Below are 12,839 nucleotides of genomic sequence, written 5' to 3'. Positions count from 1 at the left end.
TTAAGAACTAGTTGGTTTATTAGCAAAAGGTTTAACAATCACACTACACATTACCAGTTCATCCACCAGGCTCACAACCACCTGCCTCATCGTGGATCTCCCTGAACCCAACTGGCTGGGGTTTTATTGAGTCTTGTCAACATCACGTGACTGGCTAAGCTGCTCCCAACTCAACAGCTCTACAACTATTTTAAAAGTAACATTAATACAAGTGCCCCCTTATTAAAGGGTCACTAAAACCGACAAATTAAACAAATTCAACTTTTTGAACTATGGTCAAATAAAAATTTGGTTGCCAGGGGTGATGATACACTCCAGTCCCTCTGGTGCCCACCTCTCGCGGAATGACCCCCTCGACCGCCCGCTTCCTGGTCCGGTTAATGGCCACCTTGGCCAAGCCCAGGGGTAGTCCCAGAAGGAGGCCCTCCGACCTGCCCGCTCCCCTCCACACCGGATGCTCACAGATCAGGAGCGTGCAGCCAAAATTTAAGGAGCAGTCCTTTCAAATCATGGAACAGGGGCTGCAACCTTACACACTCAGTTCATATGTGAAACACGGACTCTTCCAGACTGCAGAAATTACAGGCGGCCTGGGAGTCTGTGAACTGACTTAAAAACTATTGTGTTCCTAACACTGATGAGGCTGCAGCTGTGAGGTTAAACAGGGAGGTTAAAGTAACAATGACCTTAGCCTTTAATAAGACACTCCAGAGTGAGCAACAGCCTTAGGGGCCGGCTTATATACAGTGCTCCCAAGGGATGCTGGGATCCTTTGGGTCTTCAGGGGATGCACTCCCTGGTGGCGGAACATGGGAGTGCATGCTTTGGGGAGGGAACATCACTCCACCCCGCCAAAGTCAAAGTGAAAACTATTTACAACGTGAGGCGGTCGGGAGCCTTTCTTTCCCTGGTGGACCGCCTCGGTACAAATGTCTGTTCTGGTGTGTTGCCGGTGCCCTCGCTGGGCTGGCGTGTTGTTGGCCCTGCAGGGCTGCTAGGTGAGCCTGGCCTTGCTGGGCTGTTGGGCGTGATGGGTTCGATTTCCTGGTCCGGCGTGGTGCTGTTGATCCTTTGGGTGTGTGTTGTGGGCTCGAAAAAGGTGGTGTCTGCTGTGGGTTGTTCAGGGCAATCTGTGAACCGCAGCCTCGTTTGGTCCAGGTGCTTTCTGCAAACTTGTCCATTGTCTAGTTTGACTACAAACATCCTATTCCCTTCTTTAACTATCACCATGCCCACGATCCACTTGGGACCATGTCCATAGTTTAGCACATACACAGGGTCATTCAGATCAATTTCCCATGACACAGTGGCACGACCATCGTTTACATTTTGTTGCTGCCGCCTGCTCTCTACCTGATCATGCAGGTTGGGGTGAACCAGCGAGAGTCTGATTTTAAGTGTCCTTTTCATGAGTAGCTCAGGCGGGGGCACTCCTGTGAGCGAGTGGGGTCTCGTGCGGTAGTTGAGCAGTACTCGGGAGAGGCGGGTTTGGAGTGAGCCTTCTGTGACTCGTTTATGGCTCTGTTTGATGGTTTGTACTGCCCACTCTGCCTGCCCATTGGAGGCTGGTTTAAACGGGGCTGAGGTGACGTGTTCCCATTGCGGGTCATGAATTCTTTAAATTTGGCACTGGTGAAACATGGGCCATTGTCACTGACCAGTATGTCAGGCAGGCCGTGCGTTGCAAACATGGCCCTCAGGCTTTCAATGGTGGCGGTGGCAGTGCTTCCCAACATTATTTCACATTCAATCCATTTTGAAAAAGCATCCACCACCACCAGGAACATTTTACTGAGAAACGGGCCCGCATAGTCGACATGGATCCTCGACCATGGTCTGGAGGGTCAGGACCACAAACTTAGTGGTGCCTCTCTGGGCCCGTTGCTTAGCTGAGCACATATGCTGCATTGCCATACACAGGACTCTAAGTCAGAGTCGATACCGGGCCACCACACGTGGGATCTGGCTATCACTTTCATCATTACTATACCTGGGTGTGTGCTGTGGAGATCCGAGAGGAACGTCTCCCTGCCCTTTTTTTTAGCACTACGCGGTTACCCCACAACAGGCAGTCTGCCTGAATGGACAGCTCGTCCTTTCGCCGCTGGAACGGCTTGATTGGCTCTTGCATTTCAACAGGGATGCTGGCCCAGCTCCCATGCAGTACACAGCTTTTTACTAGGGACAGCAGAGGATCTTGGCTGGTCCAAGTCCTAATCTGGCAGGCCGTGACAGGTGATTTATCATTTTCAAACGCTTCCATGACCATCAACAAGTTTGCAGGCTACGCCACCATCAACAAGTTTGCAGGCTACGCCATTTCCACCCCCGTGGTGGGCAATGGTAGCTGACTGGGAGCACCCGCACAGTTCTCGGTGCCTGGCCTGTGGAGGATGGTATAGTTATATGCTGATAGCGTGAGTGCCCACCTTTGTATGCCGGCTGAGGCATTAGTATTTATCCCCTTGTTTTCAGTGAACAGGGATGTGAGGGGCTTGTGATCGGTTTCCAGCTCAAATTTGAGGCCAAACAGGTACTGATGCATTTTCTTTACCACGAACACATGCCTCTTTCACAATCATGCTGTAGGCCCTCTCGGCCTTAGACAAGTTCCTGGAGGCAGAGGCAACAGGTTGCAACTTCCCCGCAACGTTAGCATGTTGTAATACTCCGTACGACGATGCGTCACATGCTAGCACAAGTCTTTTACACGGGTTACACAATATAAGCAGCTTGTTGTAGCATAAAATGTTTCTGGCTTTCTCAAAAGCAATTACTTGGTTTTTTCCCCATACCCAGTTCTCAACTTTGTGCAATAACACATGTAGGGGCTTTAAAAGGGTGCTTAACCCCGGTAGGAAGTTACCAAAATAGTTGAGGAGTCCCAGGAACGATCGCAGCTCCGTGACGTTCTGTGGCCTGGGCACATTCCTGATAGCCTATGTCTTGGTGTCTGTGGGCCGAATGCCGTCCGCCGCAATCTTTCTCCCCAAAAACTCCACTTCTGTTGCCATGAAGACGCATTTCGACCTCTTCAACCGTAGCCCTATGCAATCCAGTCGCTGGAGGACCTCCTCCAGGTTTTGTAGGTGCTCGACAGTGTCCCAACCAGTGAACAATATGTCGTCCTGAAAGACCACCATGTGTGGTCCCGACTTGAGTAGGCTCTCCATGTTTCTCTGGAAGATCGCTGCAGCCGACCGAATTCCAAACGGGCATCTGTTGTAGATGAACAGTCCCTTGTGCGTGTTGATGCAGCTGAGGCCCTTTGAAGACTCCTCCAGCTCCTGCGTCATGTAGGCTGAAGTCAGGTCAAGCTTGATGAACATCTTGCCTTCTGCCAGCGTCGCAAATAGGTCGTCTGCCTTAGGTAGCGGGTATTGGTCCTGTAGCGAGAAACGATTAATAATTACTTTATAATCGCCACAAACCCTGACCGTGCCATCACTTTTGAATACTGGAACAATCGGGCTGGCCCACTCGCTGAATTCCACAGGGGAGATGATGTCCTCGCATTGAAGCCTGTCCAGCTCGATTTCCACTCTCTCCCTCATCATGTGAGGTACTGCTCGCGCCTTGTGGTGAATTGGTCGTGCCCCGGGGACCAAGTGGATCAAGCACCTTCGCCCCGGAAAAGTTTCCAATGCATGGCTCAAAAAGGGAAGGAAATTTGTCAAGAACCTGGGTACATGAGGCCTCATCGACATGCGATACCGCTTGGATGTCATCCCAGTTCCAGCGGATTTTGCCCAGCCAGCTCCTTCCTAGCAGTGTGGGGCCATCGCCCAGGACAATCCAGAGTGGCAGTTCGTGCACTGTGCCCTCATAGGTGAACTTGACCATGGAGCTGGCCAGGACAGTGATAAGCTCTTTGGTGTACGTTCTCAGTTTCATGTGGATGGGGCTCAGGGCTGGTCTGAATGCCTTGTTGCACCACAGTCTCTCAAACATCTTTTTACTCATGATGGATTGGCTAGCGCCAGTGTCCAGTTCCATGGCTACGGGTAAGCCATTCAATTTTACGTTTAGCATTATAGGTGGACATTTCGTCGAAAATGTGTGCACCCCGAGTACTCCAGCATCTGCCTCCGCTCTCTGAGGCTCGAAATTGCTTTGATCCACCATGGACCGATCTTCCTCTTCCACGTGGTGGTTAGCAGGTTTTGCAGAGCTTGCAGCTCATTTGCAAGCTCGTTGGAGGTGCCTCATTGTTCCACAGCTCTTGCAAACATACCCTTTGAAGTGGGATGAATAGGCTGAATGGAAGCCTCCACAACGCCAACAAGGTGTGAATTGCCTTATATTTATCCTTTGTTGCGGACTCTGAATCATCTGGGTCACCTGAGGCCTGCTGGCAGTTGCAGACTCGTGGGCTCTGCCCTGTACATTTCTGCTCGCAAACACAGATCCAGTTAATCCATGAACATTGCTAGCACTTGTGTGCTGAGAGATTTATTTGGTGTTATCACTGGTGGACATAAACGCCTGTGCTATCGCAATGGTCTTACTGAGGGTCGGTGTCTCTACAGTCAAAAGATTTCGTAGGATGGTCTCGTGGCCAATGCCCAGTACAAGAAAGTCTCTGACCATTTGCTCCAGGTAGCCATCAAACTCACGTTGTCCTGCAAGTTGCCTTAGCTCGGCGACATAGCTCGCCACTTCCTGACCTTCAGATCGCTGGCACGTGTAGAACCGATAACTTGCCATCAGCACGCTCTCCCTTGGGTTAAGATGCTCCCCAACCAGTGTACACAGCTCCTCATACGACTTATCTGTGGGTTTCACCGGAGCCAGAAGATTCTTCATGAGGCTGTAGGTCGGTGCCCCGCAGACTGTGAGGAGGACCGTTCTCCTTTTTGCAGCGTTTCCATCTCCGTCCAGCTCGTTGGCTACAAAGTACTAGTCTAACCATTCAACATAGGCTTCCCAGTCCTACCCTCCGAGAACTTCTCCAGGCTGCCCACAGTTTGCTGCATCTTTGCGTTGGATTCGTATTCTCGTCGCCAGTTATTGTGTTCCTAACACAGATGAGGCTGCACACAGGGAGGTTAAAGTAACAGTGACCTCAGTCTTTAATAAGACACTCCAGAGTGAGGAACAGGCCTTAGGGGCCGGCTTATATACAGTGCTCCCAAGGGATGCTGGGATCCCTTAGGACTTCAGGGGATGAGCTTCCTGGTGGCGGAACATGGGAGTGCATGCTTTACAGATACACAACAAAAACCTATTGCATGGAACTGCTCTAAGCAACACCCTCTAGGCCAAGTCCCCAATGAATAAAGGGAGGACTCCCACGTCGAGCGCACTCCATTGGCAACGTGGAGAGTGTGCAAGAGCAGCCCATACAGGAATCCCCTCTGTGCAGAACTGGAGGCATGTGAAAAAGGAACGGCAGTAATCATGGGGGATTTTAACCTACATATTGATTGGTCAAATCAAATCGCACGGGGTAGCCTGGAGGAGGAATTCATAGAATGCATACGGGATTGTTTCTTAGAACAGTATGTTACAGAACCTACAAGGGAGCAAGCTATCTTAGATCTGGTGCTGTGTAATGAGACAGGGAAAATAAACGATCTCCTACTAAAAGATCCTCTCGGAATGAGTGATCACAGTATGGTTGAATTTGAAATACAGATTGAGGGTGAGAAAGTAGTGTCTCAAACGAGCGTACTATGCTTAAACAAAGGGGACTACAGTGGGATGAGGGCAGAGTTGGCTAAAGTAGACTGGAAACACAGCCTAAACGGTGGCACAATTGAGGAACAATGGAGGACTTTTAAGGAGCTCTTTCATAGTGCTCAACAAAAATATATTCCAGTGAAAAAGAAGGGTGGTAAGAGAAGGGATAACCAGCCGTGGATAACCAAGGAAATAAAGGAGAGTATCAAATTAAAAACCAATGCGTATAAGGTGGCCAAGGTTAGTGGGAAACTAGAAGATTGGGAAAATTTTAAACAACAGCAAAGAATGACTAAGAAAGCAATAAAGAAAGGAAAGATAGATTACAAAGGTAAAGTTGCGCAAAACATAAAAACAGATAGTAAAAGCTTTTACAGATATATAAAACGGAAAAGAGTGACTAAAGTAAATGTTGGTCCCTTAGAAGGTGAGAAGGGGGATTTAATAATGGGAAATGTGGAAATGGCTGAGACCTTAAACAATTATTTTGCTTCGGTCTTTACAGTGGAAGACACAAAAACCATGCCAATAATTGCTGGTCACAGGAATGTGGGAAGGGAGGCCCTTGAGACAATCACTATCACTAGGGGGTTAGTGCTGGACAGGCTAATGGGACTCAAGGTAGACAAGTCCCCTGGTCCTGATGAAATGCATCCCAGGGTATTAAAAGAGATGGCGGAAGTTATAGCAGATGCATTGTTATAATCTACCAAAATTCTCTGGACTCAAGGGGAGGTACCAGCGGATTGGAAAGCAGCTAATGTAACGCCTCTGTTTAAAAAAGGGGGCAGACAAAATGCAGGTAACTATAGGCCGGTTAGTTTAACATCTGTAGTGGGGAAAATGCTTGAAACTATCATTAAGGAAGAAATAGCGGGACATCTAGGTAGGAATAGTGCAAACAAGCAGATGCAACATGGATTCATGAAGGGGAAATCATGTTTAACTAATTTACTGGAATTCTTTGAGGATATAACGAGCATGGTGGATAGAGGTGTACCGATGGATGTGGTGTATTTAGATTTCCAAAAGGCATTCGATAAGGTGCCACACAAAAGGTTACTGCAGAAGATAAAGGTACGCGGAGTCAGAGGAAATGTATTAGCATGGATCGAGAATTGGCTGGCTAACAGAAAGCAGAGAGTCGGGATAAATGGGTCCTTTTCGGGTTGGAAATCGGTGGTTAGTGGTGTGCCACAGGGATCGGTGCTGGGACCACAACTGTTTACAATATACATAGATGACCTGGAAGAAGGGACAGAGTGTAGTGTAACAAAATTTGCAGATGACACAAAGATTAGTGGGAAAGCGGGTTGTGTAGAGGACACAGAGAGGCTGCAAAGAGATTTAGATAGGTTAAGCGAATGGGCTAAGGTTTGGCAGATGGAATACAATGTCGGAAAGTGTGAGGTCATCCACCTTGGGAAAAAAAAACAGTAAAGGGAATATTATTTGAATGGGGAGAAATTCCAACGTGCTGCGGTGCAGAGGGACCTGGGAGTCCTTGTGCATGAAACTCTTTTGAGTCCTTGTGCATGAAACTCAAAAAGTTAGTTTGCAGGTGCAGCAGGTAATCAGGAAGGCGAATGGAATGTTGGCCTTCATTGCGAGAGGGATAGAGTACAAAAGCAGGAAGGTCCTGCTGCAACTGTATAGGGTATTGATGAGGCCGCACCTGGAATACTGCGTGCAGTTTTGGTCACCTTACTTAAGGAAGGATATACTAGCTTTGGAGGGGGTACAGAGACGATTCACTATGCTGATTCCGGAGATGAGAGGGTTACCTTATGATGATGGATTGAGTAGACTGGGTCTTTACTCGTTGGAGTTCAGAAGGATGAGGGGTGATCTTATAGAAACATTTAAAATAATGAAAGGGATAGACAAGATAGAGGCAGAGAGGTTGTTTCCACTGGTCGGGGAGACTAGAACTAGGGGGCACAGCCTCAAAATATGGGGGAGCCAATTTAAAACCGAGTTGAGAAGGAATTTCTTCTCCCAGAAGGTTGTGAATCTGTGGAATTCTCTGCCCAAGGAAGCAGTTGAGGCTAGCTCATTGAATGTATTCCAAGTCACATATCGATAGATTTTTAACCAATTAGGGAATTAAGGGTTACGGGGAGTGGGCAGGTAAGTGGAGCTGAGTCCACGGCCAGATCAGCCATGATCTTGTTGAATGACGTAGCAGGCTCGAGGGGCTAGATGGCCTACTCCTGTTCCATTTCTTATGTTCTTATGTTCTTATGAAAGGCACAGAGGGGATTTCCCGGAGGAGGCTCAAGTTGTGAGGCACTGGCTCCCAACAGCTCTCCAAACTCGTGAGCATCCTCACGGGTGCATACATTACAGCCAGGACACCCGGGGAATTCCCCACGCTTCTTCGAGTAGTGCTGTGGGATCTATTACATCCAGTTGGTAAGGAAGACAGGGCCCTGGTTTAAGATTTCATCTGAATGATGGCACCTCTCAGTGCTAAACTTTGCTGGAAGTACACATGTAGAGACAATGGCTAGAATTTCCCTAACCTGCTTTTCTGGCGCTCTCACCCGAGGTGCGGCGTTTTTGTCCGCCTGCAAGCGTGCCGAAAAAAGACGTCGGTATTCTGGCCGCTCCCCAGCCTCTCTTTGATCATGGCGCAGCATGGCCCAATGAATTGGGGGCGGAACCAGGTCCGGCGCATATGCAGTAGCTCCTGGCAGGCCGTTTCTGCAAATGCGCGCTGCAGGCTGTGTGGGAGGGGCCAAAGCACGCCGTCCCTAGCCCTGGCCGAATGGGCTCCCTCATCGGCGGCCTGCTGCGTTCCCTAAAGTAGGACTTCTATTTTTTATTTGTTATTTACTGATTGATTTTGGTGGTTTAGGGGCAGGGTTCCTTCTATTTTATTTGTTAATTAATTGCTTATTACTTTTTGTGCTTTGTTTGGTAATTGGTGCTTTAAATGTAGTTACTTGCGCCGATTCCTTAACTGTGAGTAACGTTTTTCTGTGTGGACAAAAGTGGACACATATGCTGCCCTAAGTTAGTTTAGTACAACTTTTTTCTGGCCAAATTGGCATAAATGGTTTAAGTGGCTGGGAACGCCCCTTTTGGAAAAAAAACTGACCTAACAAAAAAAATCAACTAACTCACTTACACTGGCGCAAATTAAATGGCCATATTTGCAACTAAAAAGATATGCCAGAAAAATCAAGTTACACCAAAAAAAAACGGTGCAACTAATGGGGAAATTAATGAGTGAGGCACAAAGTGGGTTCAGTTGTGTTCTTCCCATAACTGAGAAGTCTGTCAACGCTGTCGAGGGCCATAACAACAACAACAACAACTTGTATTTATATAGCACCTTTAACATAGTAAAACATCCCCAGGCTCTTCACAGAAGTGTTATAAGTCAAAAATTTGACACCAAGTGAATAATGAAAAGTGAATAATGGTCACTTGGGTCAGACACTGGGGGTGACTGCTATCTTCAGGAGAGGAGGGTGGGCCATATGGGGCTTTATAAATCTTTGTCCTCATGGAGCTAGCTGAACCTTCAACATCACTGACCAGCCATGCTGTGATTAGCTGAGGCTGACACAATAACCTGTCTGGCATCAATCACCCTGATACCCATCATAATTCTGGAAGTGACAATATTAGTGGAGGCATCACAATAACCACCCTGAGCCCTCAATCAGTGTCGTTACAGCTCTACTTTTAGCTGTTGCTAGCGGTGCCACTACAGTGTAATATATGACAGAGGGAGTAAGATGAGTTTCACACCATCGTTTAATCTCGGGGTTTGTATAGCATCCATCACCGTAAGAGTGTCACAATAATTGATCCTTCATTATGCACACCAGCGTGCAGCGACAGCTGTTAACAATTGGAAAAGGACGCACCGCACAACTAAATAATTCCCCTGAAGTTCACCATACATTAAAGATATCAGAGATGCTGTTCAGATTTTAGGGGAGGATTTTACGGTTTTCTGCACTCCGTTTTACGCCCCGGAGCAGCGGAAATGGCAACGGTGAGGTGTTCAGGGTGACTTGGACAGATTAAGTGAGTGGGCAAATACATGGCAGATGCAGTATAATGTGGATAAATGTGAGGTTATCCATTTTGGGGGCAAAAACACGAAGGCAGAATATTATCTGAATGGCGGCAGACTAGAAAAAGGGGAGGTGCAACGAGACCTGGGTGTCATGGTTCATCAGTCACTGAAAGTGGACACACAGGTACAGCAGATGGTAAAGAAGGCAAATGGTATGTTGGCCTTCATAGCTAGGGGATTTGAATATTGGAGCAGGGAGGTCTTACTGCAGTTGTACAGGGCCTTAGTGAGGCCTCACCTGGAATATTGTGTTCAGTTTTGGTCTCCTAATCTGAGGAAGGACCTTCTTGCTATTGAGGGAGTGCAGCGAAGGTTCACCAGACTGATTCCAGGGATGGCTGGCCTGTCATATGAGGAGAGACTGGATCAACTGGGCCTTTATTCACTGGCGTTTAGAAGGATGAGAGGGGATCTCATAGAAACAGATAAGATTCTGACGGGACTGGACAGGTTCGATGTGGGAAGAATGTTCTCGATGTTGGGGAAGTCCAGAACTTCCCCAACATAGTCTTAGGATAAGGGGTAGGCCATTTAGGACTGAGATGAGGAGAAACTTCTTTACTCAGAGAGTTGTTGACCTGTGTAATTCCCTGCCGCAGAGAGTTGTTGATGCCAGTTCATTGGATATATTCAAGAGGGAGTTAGATATGGCCCTTATGGCTAAAGGGATCAAGGGGTATGGAGAGAAAGCAGGAAAGGGGTACTGAAGGAATGATCAGCCATGATCTTATTGAATGGTGGTGCAGGCTCGAAGGGCCAAATGGCCTACTCCTGCACCTATTCTCTATGTTTCTATGTTTCTGGGCGGGCGGTCAGCCTCCAGTGCCCTGCGGCGATCCTCGGGTCGGGTTTAGCGGCGGCGTGGAGCAGCACCTCCCGGAAGAGCTGCGCGGGTGTGCAACGCCCCTGGTTGCGACATCGGCGTGAATTTTGACTCTTGCCCGACCCGTACGCCCCGCAGCGCGTCCCGCAGTGAACGCCGGGGAAATCGGGCGGGCCAACGATACCGACTGCGGAGAGGTAAGTAATGGACTCCTAGGATATGTGTGATTGCTTTTTCTTTTAATTTTTTTTGCGATTTATGTTGTGGTGGTGTGGACACTGTTTTAGAAATGTTTTTGAGGGGGGTTTGTTCATTTTTATTTCTCCCCAGGCGTCTCTCCCGGCCCGGCTCTTTAGCTCGGGATTTTCCCACACTAACGCCCAAGGGCGCCTCCCTTAGCGCTGCGCCCCAGACTCAGGGCCCAGCTGCCCGATGTTACTGACTGAGGTGCAAACTGTTCCCGGGCGCAAACCTTACCGCCCCGCCGCCATTACCGGCCCGAAACCATCAACGCCGAAAATCCAGCGCTAGGATTTCTATAGAATCGGTTATTCTCTGAACGAATTCACAGCCGCTCCTGTACGCAGACCTTGGGCTCGATTCCTGCCATGCTGAAAACCAGGAGGGTTGGCAGACGAAAATGTTAAATGCATAAAGTTCACGCCCATTGGCTGTCGCTGACTCACCCGACTTGATTTTCGGGCGTGCCAGTTGTTGTTAATCTGACCTGGAAATTCTCCAAAAGTGTCTTTCCCAGCAAGAGCAAGTAATGACTCATTCATGTACAAGATTGCTGTTGGGTGCATCAACAATAACAACAACAACTGGTATTTATATAGAGCCTTTAATGTAGTGAAATGTCCCAATGTTCACAGGACTGTTATGCGATAAACATTTGACACTGAGCCGCATACGGACAAATTAGGGCCGGCTTGGTCAAAGAGGTAGGTTTTAAGGAGCATCTTGAAGGAGGAGAGAGAGGTAGAGAGGTGGAGAGGTTTAGGGAGGGAGTTCCAGAGCTTGGGGCCCAGGCAACAGAAGGCACGGCCGCCAATAGTTGAGCGATTATAATCAGGGATGCTCAAGAGGGTAGAATTAGAGAAGCGTGGACATCTTGGGGGGTTGTGGGGCTGGAGGAGATTACAGAGATAGGGAGGGGTGAGGCCATGGAAGGATTTGAAAACAAGGATGAGAATTTTGAAATCGAGGCATTGCTTAACCGGGAGCCAATGTAGGGCAGCAAACACAGGGTGATGGGTGAGCAGGACTTGGTGCGAAATAGGACACGGGCAGCGAACACAGGGGTGATGGGTGAGCGGGACTTGGTGTGAGTTAGGACACGGGCAGCTGAGTTTTGGATCACCTCAAGTGTATGGGGCAAAGTGTAATGGTACCAGAATTCAAAAATACAATTTCTTCAAACATTTAAACACATCACTCTGCAGCCGCTGAGATATATCCCTGTATGTATAGCTTTATAACATTGTTGTTGTTATCTCAGTGAGAGATAGCAACAACAACTTTATCTACATAGCGCCTTTAATATAAGAACCTAAGAAATAGGAGCAGGAGTCGGCCATTCGGCCCCTCGAGCCTGCTCCACCATTCAATAAGATCATGGCTGATCTGATCATGGACTCAGCTCCACTTTCCTGCCCGCTCCCCATAACCCAGGACTCCCTTATCGCTCAAAAATCTGTCTATCTCCGCTTTAAATATATTCAATGACCCAGCCTCCACAGCTCTCTGGGGCAGAGAATTCCATAGCTTTACAACCCTCTGAGAGAAGAAATCCCTCCTCATCTCAATTTTAAATGTGCACCCCTTATACTGAGACTATGTCCCCTAGTTTTAATTTCCCCTATGAATGGAAATATCCTCTCTGCATCCACCTTGTCGAGCCCCCTCATTATCTTATATGTTTCAATAAGATCGCCTCTCATTCTTCTGAACTCCAATGAGTATAGGCCCAACCTACTCAACCTATCCTCATAAGTCAACCCCCTCATCTCCGGAATCAACCGAGTGAACCTTCTCTGAACATCCTCCAATGCAAGTATATCCTTCCTTAAATACGGAGACCAAAACTGGTAGTAAAACGTCCCAAGATGTTTCACAGGAGCATTATGAAACAAAATTTGACACCGAGCCACATAAGGGGAAATGAAGGAAGCTGGCCAAAGGCTTAGTCAAAGGGGTAGGTTTTAAGGAAGGTCTTAGAGGAGGAAAGAAAGGTAT

This window comes from Pristiophorus japonicus, chromosome 17 (genome assembly GCF_044704955.1).
Source record: "Pristiophorus japonicus isolate sPriJap1 chromosome 17, sPriJap1.hap1, whole genome shotgun sequence".
Taxonomy (NCBI): Eukaryota; Metazoa; Chordata; class Chondrichthyes; family Pristiophoridae; genus Pristiophorus; species Pristiophorus japonicus.
Note: the sequence above shows the minus strand (reverse complement) of the source record.